Source organism: Macrotis lagotis, chromosome X, assembly GCF_037893015.1.
Source record: "Macrotis lagotis isolate mMagLag1 chromosome X, bilby.v1.9.chrom.fasta, whole genome shotgun sequence".
Lineage (NCBI taxonomy): Eukaryota > Metazoa > Chordata > Mammalia > Peramelemorphia > Peramelidae > Macrotis > Macrotis lagotis.
The window spans coordinates 606710077-606732958 of NC_133666.1; the positions used below are offsets into that span (position 1 = coordinate 606710077).

The following is a 22882-nucleotide window of genomic DNA, read 5'->3' on the forward strand; positions in this document are numbered from 1 at the left end:
CCCCATGGAACTGGCCAGCAGGAGCCTCTAGGCAGCTAAGTGCTCAGACAACCAAAAGGTAAAGGAGAGGCAGGTGACTTCCAATGTCTGTCCTCTCTCCCTGGAACAGGAGTCTGGGGCTCTGATCACATTCATATCCTTATCACAGTCTAGGCTTCCCATAGAACAGGGACCTCCCCACCCTCAGGCCTGTGGCAGAGGGATGCACTTGTGGTCATTCACAGACCAGGAGAGCACTCAGAGCCTCACACACTGAGGTACATGTAATGGTGTCCTAGTAAAACTCAAAAGCTCAGGAAGCACCCAAAAACTATGCTCAAGCTGGGGAAATGAGTAAGCAAAAAAAAAATGGAACCTGACCATTAACAAAGACTTTGTTTATGATTCCAAGGAGGATCAAAATACTTAATCTGAAGATGAGGAAGTACAAGCTTCTGTATCTAATGACTCCAAGAAAAATGGAAGTTGGGCTCAGGCTATGACAAAGCTCAGAAAAGATTTTGAAAATCAAGTAAGGGATATAAAAGAAAAATTGGGAAAGAAATGAGAGAGATGCAGGAAAAACATGAAAATGAAGTCAGTAGCTTAGTCAAGGAGTTCCAAAAAATGCTGAAGAAAATAACATGCTAAAAACCAGCTTAGGTCAAATGGAAAAAACAGTTCAAAAAGTTACTGAGGAGAAGAATGCTTTGAAAAGCAGAATTGACCAGATGGAAAAGGAGATAAGAAAGCTCTCTGGGGAAAACAAATCCTTCAGATGTAGAATGGAGCTAAAGGAAGCTGATGACTTTATGCGAAATCAAGACACAATACTTCAAAACCAAACGAATGAAAAATTAGAAGAAAATGTGAACCATCTCATTGAAAAAGCAACTGATCTGGAAAACAGATTCAGGAAAGATAATTTTAAAATTATTGGGATACATGAAAGTTATGATCAGGAAAAGAGCCTTGACCTCATTTTTAAAGAATTCCTACAGGAAAATTGCCCAGATATCCTAGAAGCAGAGGGCAAAATAGTAATTGAGAGAATCCACCAATCTTCCCTGGAAAGAGACCCAAAATAAAATATCCCAGAAATACTATAGCCAAGTTCTAGGACTCCCAAGTCAAAAAGAAAATATTACAAGAAGCCAGAAGGACACAATTCAAATATTGTGGAGCTGCAGTCAGCATCATTCAGGACCTAGCACCAACTACATTAAGGGCTCATAGGGCTTGTAATATAATATTCTGGAAGACAAAAGAGCTTGGAATGCAACAGAGAATCAACTACCCTACAAAAATGAACATCCTCTTCCAGGGTAAAAGATGGACTTTCAAGGAACCAGAGAAATTTCAAATGTTCCTGTTGAAACGACCAGAGCTGAACAGAAAATTTGACCATCAAGTACAAGACTGAGGTGAAGCACAGAGAGTAGAGGAGAAAGGTAAAATATAAGGTACTTTATGATGATGAACTGCATGTATTCCTGCATAGAAATATGATACTAATAATACTCATATGAACCTTCTCATTTAATAGAGCAGGTAGAAGGAGATTTCATAGATGAAGCACAGGAGAGAGCTGAATTTGGAGATATAATATGTTGTAAAAATGGAGCCAATGGCTAAAAGGGAAATGTACTCTGGGAATAAGAGAAAGGAGAGGTGCAATAGGCTGAGATATTTCACATAAAATATTATTTTTTGCAATGATATGGAAGGGGGGAAGGTGAGGGGGAATGAGGGAACCTATACTCTCATCAGAAAAGGGTCAGAGAGGAAACAGTATACACACTCAATAGGGTATTGACATTTAGAGTAAAAAGGAGAGAGGGGGACAGGGGGAAGGGAAGGATGTGGGTAAAAGAGGAGAGGGTAAATAATAGGAGAAAATAGTCAGATATAACACATTTTCTTTTTTTTTTTTACTTTTTGCATGGTGCTGGGATTGAGTGGCCTGTCTGGGACCATGGATCTGGGTGGTTGCTGGGTCTCTGGGGTGGTATGTGGGGTGGGGCCTCTTGGTGCCAAGGCCGGTTCTCTGTCCACTGTGCCACTCAGCTACCCTACAGCACATTTTAGAAGATGAAAAGAGTGAAAGGAGGGAGAAAATATAATAGATGGTAGTGGGGAGGAATGGATGGAGGGAATTACAATCAGCAACAGCAATTGTGGAAAAATATGGAAGTAACTTCTGTGATAGACTGATGATAAAGAATGTGATTCACTGGAGACAGAGCTGATGGCATTAGAACACAAACAGAAACACAGTTTTTTCCTTTCTTTTATTTTTTTTCTCTTAAGTTCTATATTTTTGTGGGCGAGGGGGTATTATGTTTACTCTTAAACAGGAATATTTTAGTAATGTGTAAATAAAGTCATATTAACCAAAAAAAAGTTATATTGGGAAAAGGGGGAGAATAAAAAAGAGAGATCTTCTGCTGAAGGTGGATGGTATGATTATAATGAAGACTGGAGAGAAGACAGAATTATTTATCTTTTATTTTGCTTCTATTTGTTTCTGCCAGAGAAAATGAAGTCTGGATTGCAGAAACTAAACATTTCCAATTCTAAATTGAAACTTAGAGAAGTAAGGAGATAAGGTTGAATTCCCACTTTTTTTTTTACTTGTGGTAGGAGAATCCTTGTTCTGGTACAGCTTGGACTGGATAACTTCACAGTTTTCTTCTATCAATTCTGTGATACTGTGAGAGCTTTAGACTAGTTAGGCAGACAATGCTTAGCTGTCTCGATGAGTTCCCAGGTCACTAGGCCCAGGTTACTAACCTGGAAGATGAGAAAGCTAAGTATCTAATTCTCTTAGAATGGGAGAGGGTCTAAAAGACTGGAGATAAATAAATCTCTCAATTTAAACAAATAAAAACTATGGATCTAACCTAAAGTCACATCATCAGTGAAATTCTAGACCATACCGTTAATATATAAAATAATGAATTATTACAGTATAAGGGATGGGTTGGATCTGTAGAGTTCCTAACAACCTAAGGATTATATAACCTTCACAGTCATAACAATCTTAATTTTATCTCACTCTAGTCACTTCCTAGACTTCGTGAGAAACTTTAGTGGTTAAATAAATCTATAATAAACTCAAATTAAATATTTTTTCCAAGAAAAAAATGAATTTTGAAAATTATATTTACAAGTAATTGGAAAAATAAAAAACTATTAAGTGGAAAAATTTTAAAAGATTATAAAATACACACACACACACACACACACACACACACACAGAACTAGCACTCTACAAAAATGAAATGGATAAACTCAGAAAGTTGTAATTTCCCTATCACCAGAGGTATTCAAAGACAGGTTAGATAAACATTTAAAAGAAAATTACACATGGAACTGCTATATCAGGAACTTAGATTAATTTAATGATATCTTCTAATTTTATGATTCTATAAATTAATTTCTATTGCATAATTACAATCATGAATGTTACTTCCCAACTTTGAAGATAGTCTTTTTTTGTCCTCATTTTCTACTTTATGAAAAGTCCATGATCAGTCTCTGAGCTGGGATTACTAAGTACCTGTCAGGCCAATGAGAAATACAGAAGGTTGCATTTCATGATTAGGTGGTGGCAAGATATAGGAAAATAAATAAGAAACCTGAGGGCCAGAGAAATGAAATCACTGACCAAAGTTTTCAGCAGCAGAAAATAATTGAACTGGGGTTTGAACCCAGATCAGAGTTAGTGGAGCAAGTCACCATCATGCTGAGAGTTAAGTGACTGATGATCATCACAACTTGGAGGGATCTAGGGATAGATATGTAGAAGACAGAAAACACTAATTCCTTGGTCAGATCCAAAAAAGTCAAATAGAAGATTGCATGATTCTAAACAGAACTTAGGAAATGGAAAACTGAGGGTGCTGGAACAAGTACCAAATTAAAGGCCAGAAATGTTAGTCTGGAAGTAAGAGGAATGTACCATCTGGAATTCATCATCAGGAAAGTATATGTTATCCTTTCTGCTACCTAAATAAGAACTTTTAGATGCTATTATTTTGATGGAGGCAAAATAAGGAAAATTCTCCATATTTGTTACACTTTTAGAACTACAAAATCGGTCCTTCACAATAACCTTGCAAGGAAAGTAGTATAAATCCTGTTCTTCTTGGATATTTGATGAAACCTATTTGTAGGGTTTAAATGATTTTCTTTTGATCACATAACTACTAAGTGGAGTCAGGTCTTGAAAGCAAGTCTCCTAACTTTAATCCAAAGTTTTTTGTCCAATATGCATCACTCTGATATTTTCCCCCAAATATCAGATCTAGTAAATATTAAGCAGAATTCCTTTCTCATTTCTTTGCCTAGACTTGCCTCTTTTGAGTTGTATTTGAAGGGCTGTCATTTGGAAGATGAATTCCATTTCTGTTTGGCCTAAGAGTAAGACTAGAAGCAACTGGTGAAAATTGAGATGCAGATTTAGTCTCAATGAGAGCAAGATTCTCCTAAAATTTAGACCTCTTCAAATGTGCAATAAACAGTCTCTGGACAAAATAATTTTTCATCTTTAGAAGTCTTCAATCAGAAAACAGACATAAAGGGAATAACTGCATAGGGATTCTTTATAAGTCACTAGTTGGACTAAGTCTGAGAGGTCCCTTCCAATGCTGAGATTTTGTGATTCATTTTAGTAGGTTTTATATTCTAAAATCTGAGGAAAAGGCCTAAATTAATCTTTCTGGTGAAGCACATATATTACATTTGACAAAAAGATCACTTGATGTGTTATTCCTTCTCTGTCAAAAGCAAACTCAAATTTCCCAAGTAGAATTCATATCTTTCTACCAAAAATCAACCTCTCTTCCTAGCCTCTATTTCTGTTGAGGGTTCACATTTTCCCAGGCAAAAATGTTCACAAACCATATTGTTTTCTTAGTCCTTCTTTTATGTCACTTGCCTTGTTCAACTAATTACCAAGTGTTATCCACTCTACTTTTTGCATCCCCTTCCCTGTATCATACATCCCTCTATCCCATATCACAACCTTTCTTACCTGTAATATGGAAATTATCTTGTGACTGCTTTTCTTGCATAAACTTTCACATTTCCAATATATTCTTTGAGCTGTCACATCAATAGCCCTAAAATCCACTTGTTACTATGTCACAGTCTTGCTCAGTAATTTTCTGTAGCTCCCTTTCCTTTAAACTCCTTTGATATTTAAAGGTTCTCACAATTTGATTATATTCTATTTCATCCCCTATTTTTCTGACCTCCTCCTTGAAGATGTCTGGTGATGAGAAAGTTAAGAAATTAAGAGGCAATCTGCTGAATATTTGAAGAGCTTTATTTTTAGGAAGATTTTACTCACATTGATAACATATTTCTTTGCTCCTCTTCACATATTCTATACTACACGAAACCAGTCTGTCTGTCTTTCCCAATTAACTGAATTCTGTCTCCTGCTCTTGTGTTATCCCATATATCTCGAATGTTCTACATCACTGACATCAAATTCAAATAAAAATAAGGGGATTCAAAAAGAAACAAGACTACAGATTATATATTGACAGTTTTAAAATGTGATATTACATGTTTTATTTTGTTAAATATTTCCCAGTGATATTTTAATCTGGTTAAGAATGCACTCAGGGGTATTTTGGGACATTTGTGGCCTTCAATGTACGTGTTTGAAACCTCAATTCTGTAACATCACATCTGCTACTTGGGAACCTCAAGTTGCCTTGAAACCTCAAGCTCATGACACCTCCTTTTTTAAGACACTGATCCTCACCTCCCAGTTGCTTTTTTTACATTCTACTCCCTCCTATTATGGCACATATGTTATATATATATATATATATATATATATATATATATACACATATATTAATTTTAACTTATATGAGAGCAGTTTATATTCCTTATGAGAATACAATCTTTTTTTCAGGTTTGTTTGTTTGTTTTTTTTTGGCAAGGCAATGGGGTTAAGTGGCTTGTTCAAGGCCACATAACTAGGTAATTATTAAGTGTCTGAGACCACATTTGAACTCATGGCCTCCTGACTCCAGGACCAGTGCTCTATCCACTGCACCATCTAACTGCCCCTGAAAACACAATCTTCCCAGGAGTAATCATTGTGCCTTTTCATGAAAGTTCATAGATTGACTGTTTGATGTTCAGTTGATCAAACATGGAATTCAATGTCTTAAACAGAGCTTAGGAAAAAGGCCCTCTAATTTCTCTGTCACTAAGTATTATTGAATCACAAACATAAATAGCACAAAAATCTATTACGTCAGAATCTAGAGCACTGAACATTAGACCTGGAAAGACTTTAGAAAATGGAATATAGAATTCCCACCAAGATGGCAGAGAGAAGACAGTCACAGTTCTAAAGTCTCCTGATCTTTCCCCATTTATCATATGAAATAAACCACTTAACAGAAATCCAACCCACAAAACCCAGAAAGAAAAGGCAGGAGAAAAAATATCTACCTCAGGATTTATCTCCTGGAGCAACATTGGACAAATTCAGGCAGGTGAGTCTGGGCTCAGAGGGCAGATCAGCCCGGGATCAGCCACATTAGCAGCTGAACTGGAGCTGGGAGTCTGAGGGCCCGAGACCTGCATGTGCTGGATCAGCGGTAGGGCTAGATGTCAGGGGGCTTGAGTCAACTAGGGAGCAGAGGCACTGGTGTTGGTGCTGTCCCCCAGGAGCTTGCCAACAGGGCTGGGGGGAGAGTTCCAGTGCAGGAGAGCTGTGGACACCCTCCCTGGGTTCCTCTGGTCTGAAGAACTCTGAGTCCAAGCCTCCTTTACAGCTGAGGCTTCTTCCCAGAGCAAACAATTGCAGACTACTTCTGCCTCAGGTACAGGTTTGTGAGCAGAAGAACCAGCCCCTTTGACAACAGGGAGAGGAATGACCTCAGGCTAGGTCAAAGCTCACCATTGACTGAAGGCAAAAGAATTCAATAGCTCCAACTCCTCCCTTCAAGCAAAGGGAGAAGGCCTCACTCAAGGTCACAGACACTCCAGGCAAAGCAACCAGCACCACCTACTGGCCATCCAGAGAAATTGCACTCAGTGAGTAAAGCCTTTAGCAATACCAATCCCCTGTGAACCAGCCCCTCCCCAATTCAAGGTCTTAGCAAAATGAAGAATGGTCAGCAGAAAGGTGGATCCATAGAAAAATTCTTTGTAGAGAAAGACCCTAACATAGAGAGACCTAGAACCTCTGAGGAGACTACAATCTGGTCTTCAGCACAGAAGGACGTCCTTGAAGAAATAAGGAAGGAGTTTAAAAATCAACTGGAAAATTTGGGAGGAACAATTAATACCTTACAACAAGAAAACAAATCCTTAGAAAATACAATTGGACAAATACAAAATGAGAATAATTCTCTCAGATCCTCAATTGTGCAAATGCAAAAAGAAAATAATTCTCTCAAAACATCAATTTGTCAAATGGAAAACTTTCAAAAGTAAAATTGACCAACTGGAAAAGGATTTGTAAAAGGTTAATGAAGAAAACTCCTCCCTAAAAAAAAGAATGGATTCTGCAGAAACTAATGATCCCACAAGACAGCAAGAACCAGTTAAACAAATTCAAAAAATAGGAAAAATAGAAGAAAATGTAAAATACCTCATCAGCAAAACCACTGACCTTGAGAATAGGTAGTGGAGGGGAAACCTGAGAATTATTTGACTTCCTCAAAACACTGAAGAGAAACTTAATATTGCATGATCTAGTGATGGAAACTAACCCTGATATCATGGAACCAGAGGGCAAAGTAGTTATTGAAAGAATACATCGATCCCCTCCAGAAAAAGATCCTAAAATGAAAACACCAAGAAATGTTGTGGCCAAATTTTAAAACTATAAGATAAAAGAGAAAATCCTTCAAGCATCCAGAAAGAAACAATTTAAATATTAAGGAGCCACAGTAAGGATCACACAGGACCTGTCTACCTCAACGTTAAGGGATCGAAGAGCCTGGAACAAGATATTTCTAAGAGCAAGGGAGCTTGGAATGCAGCCTAGAATCCACTATCCCACAAAGCTGAGCCTTCTCTTCCAGGGAAAAAGATAGACATTTAACAAAATAGAAGAATTCCAAAAATTCCTGATGAAAAGACCAGAACTAAATAGAAAATTTAGATATCAAACAGGAGGTTCAAGAGACACGTGAAAAGGTTAAATAAAAGGGGGGGGGCTGTAAAGGGGAAAAATACGGCTATCCAATAAGTTGAAACTGGCTATATCTCAGCATTGGGAAAAAGATTCTCATAAATCTTGAGAACTGTAACTCTAACAGAGAGAATATACCTAGCCAGAAATGATGGACATTCATGATCTATCCATGAGACTGCTATCTAATGGGATATAACTGGCTTTAACCCCACTTGGGAGAAAGACTAATAACTCTCAAGAATTTTAACTCTATTAGAGAGAATGTACTTAGCTAGAAGTGACAGATGCTCAGAATTTTCCATGACTCAGATAGAATGATTTAAAAAGCACTACCTTCTTAAAAAGGGGGACAGGAAAGAGATGAGAGGAGGGAGGGGATTGAATGGGGTAAATCTCATTACACTAGGACTAACAAAATACCTATGGTAATAGAGGGAAAGAAGGGAGCAGATGAGAAACACCTGAATCTTCTTCTCATCAGACTTGGCTTAAAGGCAACCTACACATACTCACTTAACTTATAAAACATAACCTTTCAAGTATTAAAAGGGGAAAAGGGAAGGGGAGTGAAGAAAAAAGGGGAACTAACAAAAGCAAGGGAAGGGAAGGGAAAAAGGGAAAGGGGAAAAAAGGGGAGGGGGTGATAAAGGAGGGCAAACACACTGAAGGGGGTGGTATTCAGAACAAAATTCTGGGGAAAATGGATAAGGGGGGAAAGGGGGGAAATACAAACAGAGGGAAGATAGCATGGAGGGCAATAAAGAACTAGTAATTATAACTTTGAATGTGAATGGGATGAACTCTCCCTTAAAACATAAGCAAATAGCAGAGTGGATTATAAACCAGAATCCTACAATATGGTGCTTACAAGAAACTCATTTGAAGCAGAGAGATACATATAGAGTAAAGGTAAAAAGTTGGAGCAAAATATATTTTGCTTCAGCTGAAGTAAAAAAAGAAGGAATAGCGATCCTTACCTCAGACAAAACAGCAGCAAAAATAGATAGCATTAAAAGAGATAAGGAAGGAAATTTTATCCTCCTAAAAGGTACCATAGACAATAAAGTTATTTCAATACTGAATATATATGTAACCAGTGGGATAGCATCTGAATTCTGAGAGGAAAAGCTGAAAGAACTCCAGGAAGACATAGACAGCAAAACTCTACTAGTGGAAGATCTCAACCTCCTGCTCTCAGATTTAGATAAATTGAATCATAAAATAAACAAGAAAGAAGTTAAGGAGGAAAATATACTGCTACAAAAACTAGATATTACAGACTTATGGAGGAAATTGAATGGAGATATCTCTGCAGTACATGGAACTTATACAAAAATTGACCATGTACTAGGACATAAAAACCTAATGATCAACTGCAGAAAGGCAGAAACAGTGAATACATCTTTCTCAGATCACAATGCAATAAAAGTCATACAGAATATTAGGCGAGGAGATAGAGACACAGAACCAATTGGAAACTGAATAACCTCATTTTAAAGAATGAGTGTAAAAAAAAAACAAATTATAGAAAAAATTAACCATTTTATCCTAGATAATGATAATAATGAAACCACATTCCAAAACCTATGGGATGCATTCAAAGCAACCCTCAGGGGATATGTTACAGCTTTAAATGCTTAGATGAATAAATTGGAGAAAGAGGAAATCAATGAACTAAACATGCAACTAAAAAAATTAGAGAAAGACCAAATCAAAAATCCCCAATTAAATACCAAATTAGAAATTCTAAAAATAAAAGGAGAAATTAATAAAATCGAAAGAAAAAACTATCGAATTAATAAATAAAACCAAAAGTTGGTTTTATGAAAAAACCAATAAAATTGATAAACCTCTGATCAATTTGATTTAAAAAAAAGGAAGAAGAAAACCAAATTGCTAGTAGCATAAATGAAAAAAGGTGAACTCACCACCAATGAGGAGGAAATTAAAGTAATAATTCAAAATTATTTTGCCCAACTCTATGCCAATAAATTTGATAATGTAAGTGAAATGGATGAATATTTACAAAAATATAAGTTGCCCAGGTTAAATGAAGAAGAGATTAAATACCTAAACTACCCTATCTCAGAAAAAGAAATTCACCAAACCATCAATAAACTCCCTAAGAAAAAATCTCCGGGGCCAGATGGATTCACAAGCAAATTCTACCAAACATTTAAGGAACAATTGGTTCCAATTCTATATAAATTCTTTGGAAAAATAGGGATAGAGGGAACTCCGCCTAACTCTGCCTATGAAACCAATATGATGCTGTTACCTAAACCAGGAAGAGTAAAAACAGAGAAAGTAAATTATAGACCTATATCCCTGATGAATATAAATGCAAAAAATATAAATAAAATCTTAGCAAAATGATCACAATTTATCACTAGCATAATACATTATGATCAAGTAGGATTTATCCCAGGAATGCAGTGCTGGTTGAATATTAGGAGAACTGTTAGTATACTCAATTATATCAACAACAATCCTATCAGAAATTATATGATCATATCAATAGATGCTGAAAAAGCTTTTGACAAAATACAGCATCCATTCCTACTAAAAACACTAAAGAGTGTAGGAATAAATGGACTGTTCCTTAGAATAATTAGCAGTATCTATCTGAAACCATCAACAAGCATGATATTCAATGGGGAGGGGCTAGAAGCATTCCCAATAAGATCAGAGGTGAAACAAGGGTGCCCACTATCACCACTACTATTCAATATTGTATTAGAAATGTTAGCTTCAGCAATTAGAGAAGAAATAAAAATTGAAGGAATCAGAATTGGGAAGGAAGAGACAAAACTCTCACTCTTTGCAGATGATATAATGGTCTACCTAGAGAATCCCAAAAACTAATGGAAACAATTAGCAATTTTAGCAAAGTTGAAGGTTATAATATAAACCCACATAAATCCTCAACTTTTCTATATATGTCTAGCAAGATACAGCAGGAAGAGCTAGAAAGAGAAATCCCATTCAAAGTAACCTCAGGCAATACAAAATACTTGGGAGTCTATTTGCCTAGACAGACTCAGAAACTTTTTGAAAACAATTATAAAACACTTCTCACACAAAATAAATCAGATTTAAATAACTGGGCAAATTTCAACTGCTCTGGGGTGGCTAGGTGGCATAGTGGATAAAGCACTGGCCTTGGAGTCAGGGGTACCTGGGTTCAAATCCGGTCTCAGACACTTAATAATTACCTAGCTGTGTGGCCTTGGGCAAGCCACTGAACCCCATTTGCCTTGCAAAAAAAAAAAACAACCCTAAAAAAATATCAACTGCTCTTGGATAGTTAGAGCTAATATAATAAAAATGACAATTCTACTAAAACTAAACCACCTGATTAGTGCCCTACAAATCAAAATTCCAAAAAAATTACTTTAATGAGTTAGAAAAAAATTATAAGTAAATTAATATGGAGAAATAAAAAGTCAAGAATTTCCAGGAGCTTAATGAAAAAAAAGTGAAAAGCTAGGTGTCTTAGCCCTACCTGATCTAAAATTATATTATAAAACACCAGTCATCAAAACTGTTATTGGCTAAGAAATAGAGTGGTGTACTGGTTGAATAGACTAGGTGCAAAAGCAGGAGACAAATATTTAATCTGCTGTTTGATAAACCCAAAGATTCCAGCTATTGGGATAAAAACTCCCTCTTTGATAAAAAAAAAACTTCTGGGATAATTGGAAGTTTAGTATGGAAGAAACTTAGATTAGACCAACACCTACCACCTTTTATCAAGATTAGATCCAAAAGGTTACAGGACTTTGAAATAAAAAAACAATACTATAAGCAAATTAAAAGATCAAGGAATAGTTTACCTGTTAGAAGATCTATGGAAAGGGAAGCAGTTTGGAGATCATCACCAAAAAATAATTAGATGATTTCAGTTACATTAAATTAAAAAGCTTTTGCATAGATAAAACCACTGTAACCAAGATCAAAAGAAATATCGTAAATTGGAAAACAATCTTCACAATTAATGATTCTGACAAATGACTCATTTCTAAAATATACAGAGAACTGAGTCATATTTTTAAAACAAAAAGCCATTTCCCAATTGACAAATGCTCAAAGGATATGCAAAGGCAATTTACAGATGAGGAGATCAAAGCAATCCATAGCCATATGAAAAATTGCTCTAAATCATTAATTATTAGAGAAATGCAAATTAAGGTTCTCTGAGGTACCACCTCACACCTCTCAGATTGGCCAATGTGACCAGAATGGATAATGATCATTGTTGGAAGGGTTGTGGGAAATCTGGGACACTATTACACTGTTGGTGGAGCTGTGAACTCATCCAACCTTTCTGGAGAGCTATATGGAACTACGCCCAAAGGGCAACAAAAATGTGCATACACTTTGACCTAGCAATACCACTGCTGGGTCTATACCCTGAAGAGATGATGAAAAAAAGTGTAAAAACATCACTTGTACAAAAATATTTACAGCAGTCCTGTTTGTGGTGGCAAAGAATTGGAAATCAAATAAATGTCCTTCAATTGGGGAATGGCTTAGCAAACTGTGGTATATGTATGTCATGGAACACTATTGTTCTATTAGAAACCAGGAGGGACAGGATTACAAGGAAGCCTGGAGGGATTTGCATGAACTGATGCTGAGTGAGATGAGCAGAACCAGAAAAACACCATACACCCTAACAGTAACATGGGAGTGATGATCAACCTTGAAGGACTTGCTCATTCCAACAATGCAACAATCTCAAACAATTTTGGGCTGTCTGCAAAGGAGAGTGCCATCTGTATCAAGATAAGGAGCTGTGGAATTTGAACAGAGTGCAAGGACTACTCCCTTTAATTTAAAAAAAAAAAACAAATATCTTATTGTCTGATCTTGTTATCTCTTAGACTTCTTGTCTCTTCTTTAAGGATATGACTTCTCTCTCATCACACTCAATTTGGATCAATGTACAACATGGAAACAAAGTAAAGACTGACACTGCATTCCATGGGGGCGGTGGGGGGAAGGAAGTAAGGTTGGGGGGGAAATTGTAAATCTCAAATAATATCTTTAATAAAAATAAATTTTAAAATGGAATATAGAATTTTAGACTTTAGAACTTAGGGTTTAGAAATTGGAACAAAGAACAAGAACCATTGAAGCAAAAAAAGTTTTTGTGAATAGACTGTTATGGCATAGAATATGAGTTAGAGAAACATTTCTGAAGACAAAAGAGCACAGAGGATTAGACATGGAAGAGACTTTTTTTGCCTTATAGCATAACTCTCCTTGTTTTTGAGATAGGAGTTTTAGAAATACCATGCACATTGCCCAAAGCCAAGCAGTCTCGTTTCCCTTTAGATGTTCATTGGACCTGGGATGTAGGTAGGAAAGAACAGTGAACAGAATTCTGACTTTTTTTTTTATATTAGGAGCAAAACTTTCAGAGATGTAAACAAAAATGTTTTGTTGTCTTAACCTTCTCTTCACAGTGTGACTTAAGGCCACTATTTTTACCATTAATTCTGTGGGAAGCATACAAAGTTTGCACACCTATTCTTTCAAAACAAACAAAAAAGCAACAACAAAAACATCCCAGCACTTGAGTATCCTAGGTATATCCTAGACCTACTTTATTAAACAAAGACTATGGAACACTGGGGTTATATGCTGCTCTCTCTCTCCTGATTTCTTCCCCTCCTAACCCTGTCACATCAAAGGATTTTATAGACAGAAAAACTTTTCTACAACAGATTACATTTTTTTCAGCACCACAAGCAACTGAAAGGCTAAAGGAATACAAGATCCCACTGACCTTATTTTATGTTGACTAAATTTTAAAATGTATTTTTATTTGGTAGAGCGGAATATCTTCCCATAAAAGTTCTTTTCCAATAAGCTGTTCCCGAGGCATATCAAAAATCATGGATACAATCCCAAACTAATGAATAGTTGAAGGAGTTATAGAAGTGATTTTCAAATGAGAAGTTCATCAAGTTCCCACTTGGAAAAATACTCCAAAACTTAATAATAAGAGAAATGCACAAGTGAGTTTCCAATACAAGCCCTTAGTCAGTCAAAGATGACAAAAAAAGTTAAATGAAAAATGTTGGAGAGATTACAATCAAATAGTTACATTAACACACTGCTGATAGGGCTATAAATTGGACAGATCATTCTAGAAAGCAATTTGAAAATCCTTGCTCAGAAAATTACAAGACAGTTAATACATTAACCCAATAGTAACATTACTAGTGCTTTATTTCAAATAAATTTAAAAAATGGGAAAACAATATATAAATACATATCTATGTATATACATATATACAAGTATCTCTATCCATCTATATCTCCTTAATGAAATAAAATTCTCTAAATAACTATGTATGTATAAATATATATGAAATTTTATGTGTTTGTGTGTTTACATAAAAAAACATGGTATTTCCAAGTATCCCAAAGAGTTTTGGCTTATTTACTAAATTAGAAATTATAATATCAACTTATACAGTATTTATTAATTCATTGAATTAATCACACTATTTCCATATTTCCATATTTGATTTATTAAAAAATAATATTTACCAAAAAAGGAGGAGTGACTTTGTTTTACATAATTTTCCAAAACATTTTGTTTGCCTTAATATAACACCTCTGGATTCTCATTCAAACTCCACATTTAAACTGTGGCAATCTCTAGTTTGGTTTTGAAGTATATGAAGAATATGGCCAGCTAAGTGATGCAATGAATAGAGTACTGACCATGGAGTCTAAAGGATGAGAGTTTGAATCCAACCTCAAACACTTGACATTACCCTGATTACCTCAAATCCAGGGCTATCTCCAGGCATCCTGATCCATATTTGGCCACTGGACCCAGATAGCTTCAGAAGAGAAAGTGAGGCTGGTAACTTAGCATATTATCCTCTTACTCAGATCCAATTCATGTATATGTCATGGCATCACCTCCCTGATGTCATGGCCTTCTTTAAGAACAAAAGATGAGGGGCAGCTAGGTGGTACAGTGGATAGAGCACTGGCCCTGGAGTCAGGAGTAACTGAGTTCAAAGCCGATCTCAGACATTTAATAATTACCTAGCTGTGTGGTCTTGGGCAAGCCACTTAACCTCAGGAACATCTGAGTTAAAATCCCAACACTAATACATACTGTATAATACAATAGTCTTTGACTGTAAGTAAATAACCCTCTCACTACTGCATGTGACAATTCAAGACTATATGAAGATGCCAACCTGCATATATAGAAGAGTTTCCTTTTTAGTATGTCTCCTATATAAGAAAAAAATCAAAGTTCCAGTCATTATTCCTAATTCTAGAGCATAGAATAAGGAAGAGACCTTTAGAACATAGCATGATAGAGCTAGAAGAGATCTCAGGGATTTATATGAAGTCTTACAAGCTAATGGTTGATATAATACCAGAAGTCAAGACTTTGGAGCTCTGAGATTCATTGATAAATTTATTAAATTATTCAGAAAATATTTCTATATAGCTTCATTCATTTTGCTATGGAGACTGGTTAAAAAGACAATTCATATATATATATATATATTTGTATACACACACAGATTATGTGCCTGGGAAAAGACAAAATGTTATATACATCTAGAAAAAGTATCTAATAATTTACATGTGAATGAGGTAAGGGCTAATGGTCTCCCTGTCTTGCCAAAATCCTATTCATTTTTCTCCCCTAAGAAAACTCATCCTAAAACTTCATTTCATCAATACTTCAGTGTTCTGTAAGCAAATAAATGTTGAGTTCTTCCTCCAGGAATGTAGATATCAGATATGCTTTCATCATGTGTAATCACTGTGAATGTCATTTATTAAATTACTTTAACAGGGGGATATTTGTAAATCTTTTATTAATTTTTAAATTAATTTTTTAAAATATTTATTTTTCATTATTTAGATCAGTGATTTCAAAGTATGTTCTGTGGATTAAGGGTACATGAGACATTTTAAAGATCAAACCTAGCTATGCTAATACAAAGAAGTTTTATACCTATTGATATATTCTCTTTCCCAACCACCTAACAGTATGTTCTTCATGATGATGACGTTTGTCTTTTGTTCTTTGTTTTATTTTAGTTTTTGTCTTCTTTTGTACAAGGCAAATATGGAAATGTGGAAGTAGTATGATTAATTCAATGAATTAATAAATACTGTATAAGTTGATATTATAATTTCTAATTTAGTAAATAAGCCAAAACTCTTTGGGATACTTGGAAATACCATGTTTTTATGTAAACACACAAACACATAAAATTTCATATATATTTATACATACATAGTTATTTAGAGAATTTTATTTCATTAAGGAGATATAGATTGATAGATACTTGCATACAATTTTTCATTCTAAATTCTAATATTTTGTTTTTAATTTAATGCCTCCTAACTCTAACATTCTGTTTTCCAATATTCACCCCAAATATTTCTTCTGGTTCTGACATTCTATATTCTATGATATACATAAGGGAAGAGATTACTTCCAGAATATCAATAAGATAAACACTAGTATTAGATAAGATTGAAAGATAGTTTTTTAATAAATAGTATTCTATTTTTTTCCCAATTACATGTAAAGATAGTTTTCAACATTCATTTTTGAAAGACTTTCAGTTCCAAATTTTCCTGTCTACCTTACTTCCCCTCTCCCCAAGAAGGCAAGCAATCTGATACATTATACATTTGTATCCATATTTTGAAGCCCATATCATTTGACCTAGGCTGTTGTTCTTCCTGGTCCTCATCCTAGTTATGATGCTCAGCATACTTAGGGAGGCATCTGCTCATTGTCAAAGTGATACGATCATAGGTTCAATTAAATCACTAAGCTCAGCAGCTACATGTTATATACCACCTCTATTAGGTGCCATATAGACCCATTTAACTTTTAAAAGTTATTTTCAGGGGCAGCTAGGTGGCACAGTGGATGGAACACTGGCCCTGGAGTAAGGAGTACCTGAGTTCAAATCCGGCCTCAGACACTTAATAATTACCTACCTGTGTGTCCTTGGGCAAGACACTTAACCCCATTGCCTTAAATTAAAAAAAAAATACAGTCATTTTCAAAACATTTGTAAAAGGATATATTAATTATTACTAAGCATTTATCAAGTGTGTATTTAAGATTGAATTTAGGGTTGAGAAGAAAAAGGTAGCAATGAAAGCTTCCAGTTTCAAGGGATTTAGCTTCTTAAGGTCAATTGTTTCTAGAAGAAAATACCAGAAAGAGGCAGCAATGTTCTGTGGAATTAACAAAGCTATATCCTCTAGTCAGGAAGTTTTTCATATGTTACTTTTGTCAAATCATTTCACCTCTCAGTAATTTCTGATAACTAGATATCAATTGGTAGTGGCAAAAGAAGTTACTTACACAGAATTCCTCCTACCAATAAAATCAAAGATTTTGTTGTTAAGAAGAAGAAGAAGAAGAAGAAGAAGAAGAAGAAGAAGAAGAAGAAGAAGAAGTCAATTGTGTGGCCCCTTAATATTTTGAATTAATTTACATGTATCATCTCATTTGATCTTCACAATAACCTTGTATATTAGGTATTATCATTTTTCAAATGAAATTGAGTCTAAGAAAGGTGAATTGACTAACTTAGGATCACACAAGTGATAAATGTCTAAGAGAGGATTTGAACTCAAGTTTTTCTACAAGTCCATCAATCTAATAACAGCAACATCTGTTTGCATATTAACTGTATTAATCTGAAGAAAATGAAGGTTGCTAAAATTTTAGATGCAAAGACAGGAACCTAAGTAAAAGTATTTAGGCAGGATTCAGTATGGCTGAATGAAAAATTACTGAACTAAAAATTAAGAAACTTGAGTCTTTATACTATGTTTTACTAATTACTGATCATTTGACTGTGAAAAAACTGTTCTGTGAACTTTAATTTCCTGTTTTCACAAATGGAATTCTATCTTTTTTCAGACTCCAACACATATTTATTTCATTATTCAAATGAGAGTTATGCTCTAAATGTCAATTATTTGTTAAACTACACAGCCAAAGAATAGACCTAATCTTGGACGTGATCAAAAGTTCCATTACTAATTTGGCAGAAAGAGGTTTTGTTGTTGCTATATTCTTTTAATCAAGTTACCAATATCATTATGTATTCTCTGAATTCATTAATTGATTAACTCATTCAACAATTATTATTAATGATAAGTGTCATAGACTCTCTAAGGCATTTATTCATTCATTCAGTTAGGTATTAGCAGATATAAAACTCAGATGAGATATAGTTTCTGACTTTCTGGGAGCCATCAGGTTCATAGGGGTAGCACACCAAGGTTGAATGGTACAGTTGATACCATGTTGGGATTAGAATTCTGAAGATGGGTTTATTTTCCCACATCCAGTACTTAGCAATTAGATGAGAACTGGCAAGACATTTAACCATTATTATCTTTGTTTTCCTTATATTTAAATTGGAAATGACAAAACTTTAAATTGTCTACCTCTGATTTTTTTTTTGTGTGGGGCATCATTTATGTGAATATTTTGAAAATCTTAATAGAACGTCTATTGTGATGATGATTGTTATCATTACCATGTTAAGATGAAAACAGGAGGTCTATTCTCAGTCCTCATACTTCTTGACTTCTTTGTAAATATAGAATTTTGATTAACTGTTTCACAGTATTCCTCATTTTTGGCTCTCCCTCTCTCTGCATATCTTTTACTAGGTTTGTTTTCTTAGATCATTATTCAATTCTGTCTGGAACATTTGAGTCTCTTCCAAGGTTCTTTCCTAAACTCTCTTTTCTCTCTGTCTCTGTCTCTACCTCTCTGTCTCTCTGTCTCTCTTTCTGTGTGTCTCTATCCTTGTCTATCTTTCTCTGTTTCTCTCTTCTTTTTCTGTCTCTCTCTCTTTCTGTCTGTCTGTCCTCCACACACATACATGCATATATATATATAGCATATAAGTAAAGATAATGAATAGAACAACTCTGGGCCTGGATTCAGAAAGACATGAGTTCAAATTTGACTTGAGAAACTTGATAGAAAACTAGCTGTGTGATCTTGTGCAAGTCACCTAACCTTGATTACCTCTCATTCAAAACCATCTCCAATCTTCCTAATTCATAGTTCACTACTGGATCCAAATGGCACTGGAAGAGATAGTAAACCTGGTGACTTAGCATAATGCCCCCTCACTCAAATCTAATTCACTGGTCTTCAGGAATGAAGAAGAGCCAAGATGACAGAGCCCTGAGTGTATTGACAACTCTCCCCCAAACTACTCCAGGGATCTTCCTTATGGTTCCAGGGCAGAAAGGAGCATTTGTGGTCATCCACAAACCATAGCACAAGTTAGGAGAGCAGGCATGTTCTCTAATAGGACCTGGGAGGAATTGGGAACTTGCAGGCCCATGAGGAGTATCCCTGAAAACATCTTCAAAAACCCTCAAAAACTTGTGACAAAACATCCTCTACCCTGGAAGCAGAGCCCCACCTTCTAAAAGAGTTTTAAATCAACTTATAGATTGAGGAAATGTGGAAACAACAGAAAAAAAAATCTAACCATAGATAATTAATTTGGTCCTATGGAGGATCAAAATACATACTCACAAGATAACAAAATCAAAGTTTCTGAATGCAAAGCCTTGAAGAAAAAATATGAATTGGTTTTAGTGTAGAAGAGCTCAAAAAAAGATTTTGAAAATCAAGTAAGGAACTTAGAAGAAAAATTGGGAATAGAAATGAAAGCGATGTGGGAAAACGATGAAAACCAAGTCAGCAGCTTGGCAAAGAGAATAACATGTTAAAACTAGTTTGGGACAAATGTAAAAAAGCAGCCCAAAAGACTATTGAGAAGATTGTTTTCAAGGGCAGTATTGACCAGATGGAAAAGGAGATAAAAAAAAGCTCTCTGAAGAAAATAAGTCCTTCATATTCAGTTAAGGGAAGCAGTTGACTTTGTGAGGAATCAAGAAACCAAAAAGAATGAAAAACTAGAAGAAAATATAAAATATCTCAGGGGAAAAGCATCTAACCTGGAAAACAGTTCCAGAAGAAATCATTTTAAAAATTATTGGACTACTTGAAAATCATGACCAAAAGAAAAGTCTAAAGTTCATTTTTCAAGAAATAATACAGGAAAATGACATTTTAGAAACAGAGGATAAAATAGAAATTGAAAGAATCCACTGATCCATCCTGAAAAAAGATGCCAAAATAGAAATTTCTAGCAATACTATAGTCAAATTTCAGAATTCCCAGGTCAAGAAGAAAATATTACAAGCAGCCAAAAAGAAACAATTCAATTATCATGGAACTACAGTGAGGATAACACAAGATTTAGCAGCTTCAACATTAAGAGCTCATAGGTCTTAGACTATGATATACTGGAAGACAAAAGAGTTTGAATTATAACCAAGAATCAACTGAATATATGCTTTCAGGGGAAAAGGTGGACATTCAGTGAAATAGGGGACTTTCAAACTGCTGATGAAACAACCAGAACAGAACAGAACAGAAAATTTGATCTTCTAGTACTGGTTTCAGATGAAGCAAAAAGAGGTTGAATAGGAAGGACAAATTATAAGGGACTTAATTATGTTGAATTTCTTGTATTCCTACATGTGAAGATGAAAATGATAACTCATTTATTAGGGCAGTTAAAAGGAGCATATAGATAGATAGATAGATAGATAGATAGATAGGGCGGGCACAGGAGGGAGCTGAATTTGAAGGTATAATATATTAAAAAGATGGAATTAATGGGTGGGAGAGGAATGTACTGGGAGAAAGGGAAAGAAGAGGTAGATGGGGTAAGTTATTTCACATAACAGAGGCAAGAAAAAGCTTTTGCAGTGGAGAGGAAGAGGGGAAAGATGAGGGGGAATGAGTGAGACTTACTCTCATCACTTAGTGGCTCAGAGAGGGAATAACATACACTCTCAATTGGGTATAGAAATCTATCTTACCCTAGAGGAAAAGAGGAGAGGGAAGGGATGGTAGAATGGGGACAGGGAAGGGAAGGGGAGTTAGTATTTTAAAGAGAAGGAAGATCATTGGAGAGGATAATGAGATGCAACACACTTGAAGAAGGACTGGATAAATGATGAGAGAAAAGAAAATAAATTGGGGTGGGGGAATAAGATGGAGGAAAACACAACTAGCTATAGAAACTGTGGGGAAAATATTGAAGCAATTTGGATTTATGATGAAGAACATTACTCATTTCAGTGACAGAGTTGATGCTGTCTGAATACAAATTGAAGCACACTTGTTCCCCCATCACTTTATTTTTCTTGAGGTTTCCATTTTTTTGGGGGGGGGTATGTTACTTTAACACCATGACTATTGCAGGATTGATTTTCATCATAGCTATACATTTTTCATGAATTTGCTTGTCATCCTTGCGCAGGGGCCATACTAATCTCTGTATCGTTCCAATTTTAGTATATGTGCTGCTGAAGCAGCACCATGACTATAAATTTACCTACACCAAGCAACTTTCTTTCTCAAAGTGGGCAGTGGTGTAGGAGGAAGGGAGAGAATTTGTAACTCAGGGTTCTGGAAGTAAATGTTAAAACTTATTTTTGCATGTAGCTGGGACAAAAAATAAAGTATTAATGAAGGACAAACATCATCATCGTATATAAATATATATGTATATAAAATCAGCTCTCTAGTTTCAATTATCACTTCTATTCAGATGATTCCCACTTCTATTTCTATGTCTATGGTTATGGGATAGCTAGTAGATACAGTGGATACACCATTGAACTTGTTATCAAGAAAAGTTATCCTTAAGAGTTCAAACTTGGGTGCAGTTAGGTGGCACAGTGATCTGGAGTCAGGAGTACCTGAGTACAAATCCGGCCTCAGACACTTAATAATTACCTTCCTGTGTGCTCTTGGGCAAGCCACTTAATTCCATTGCCTTGCAAAAAAACAAAAAAAAAAATGATTTCAAACTTGGTCTCAGATACTTACTGGCTGTGTGACCCTGGGCAAGTCACTTAACTTTCTTTGCCTTAGTTTCTTATTTATAAAATGAGCCAGAGAAGGAAATGGAAAATATTCTAGTATCTTTGTTTAAAAAAAATGAAGTTACAGAGTTGGAAATGACTCAACAACAACAATAAAATATTTATCTATGTATTTATCATATGCATGTATGTATGTATCCATCTATCAGTCTACTATTTCATCCTAAATTCTGAGTTCCAGTCAAATATTACTCTGTCACTTTGTCTCTTAATTTCTCTTTTATGTCTCTCTCATTGTCTCTTATCTCTCTCCTTAAACTACCATAGGTACACTTATCAGTTTATATTTGTTGTTGTCTCAAAGGAATGCAAACTACTTGCAGATGAAAACTGATTTTGTTTGTTTACTTTCTTATTTGTATGCTTTGTAAATCATATGTATGTATGTATATGTATTTATATATAACAGCAGGTACTTAATTAATAATCATTAGATTAGATTGAATTGAATTGGAAATAGATTTTTAAATTATCACATATTGAAGAAAAGGAAAAAGAAAAGGACAAAATATTATCCATGCCTTCTAGGAGCCTAGTAACCATAGAGCTATTTAGAAGAAAGACGTAAAACATCATAGAAGATATTTGCAACAAATACTGGATGAATTTGGTATAGGCATAAGTTAGAGAATATAAGATGGAAAGACTGGTGGAAGAAAATAGTACTGTTTCTTAGGTCTAATGAAAAGACAGAGTATT

General features: G+C 35.1%; 1 non-coding gene across 1 annotated transcript; it reads right to left on the reverse strand.

Annotated features, from left to right (window-relative positions):
* Nucleotides 1–21510: 21510 nt before the first annotated feature.
* On the reverse strand, nucleotides 21511–21613 carry LOC141503677 (U6 spliceosomal RNA). The gene has a single exon (XR_012473011.1). It is a non-coding gene; the product is annotated as a U6 spliceosomal RNA (small nuclear RNA).
* Nucleotides 21614–22882: the final 1269 nt, after the last annotated feature.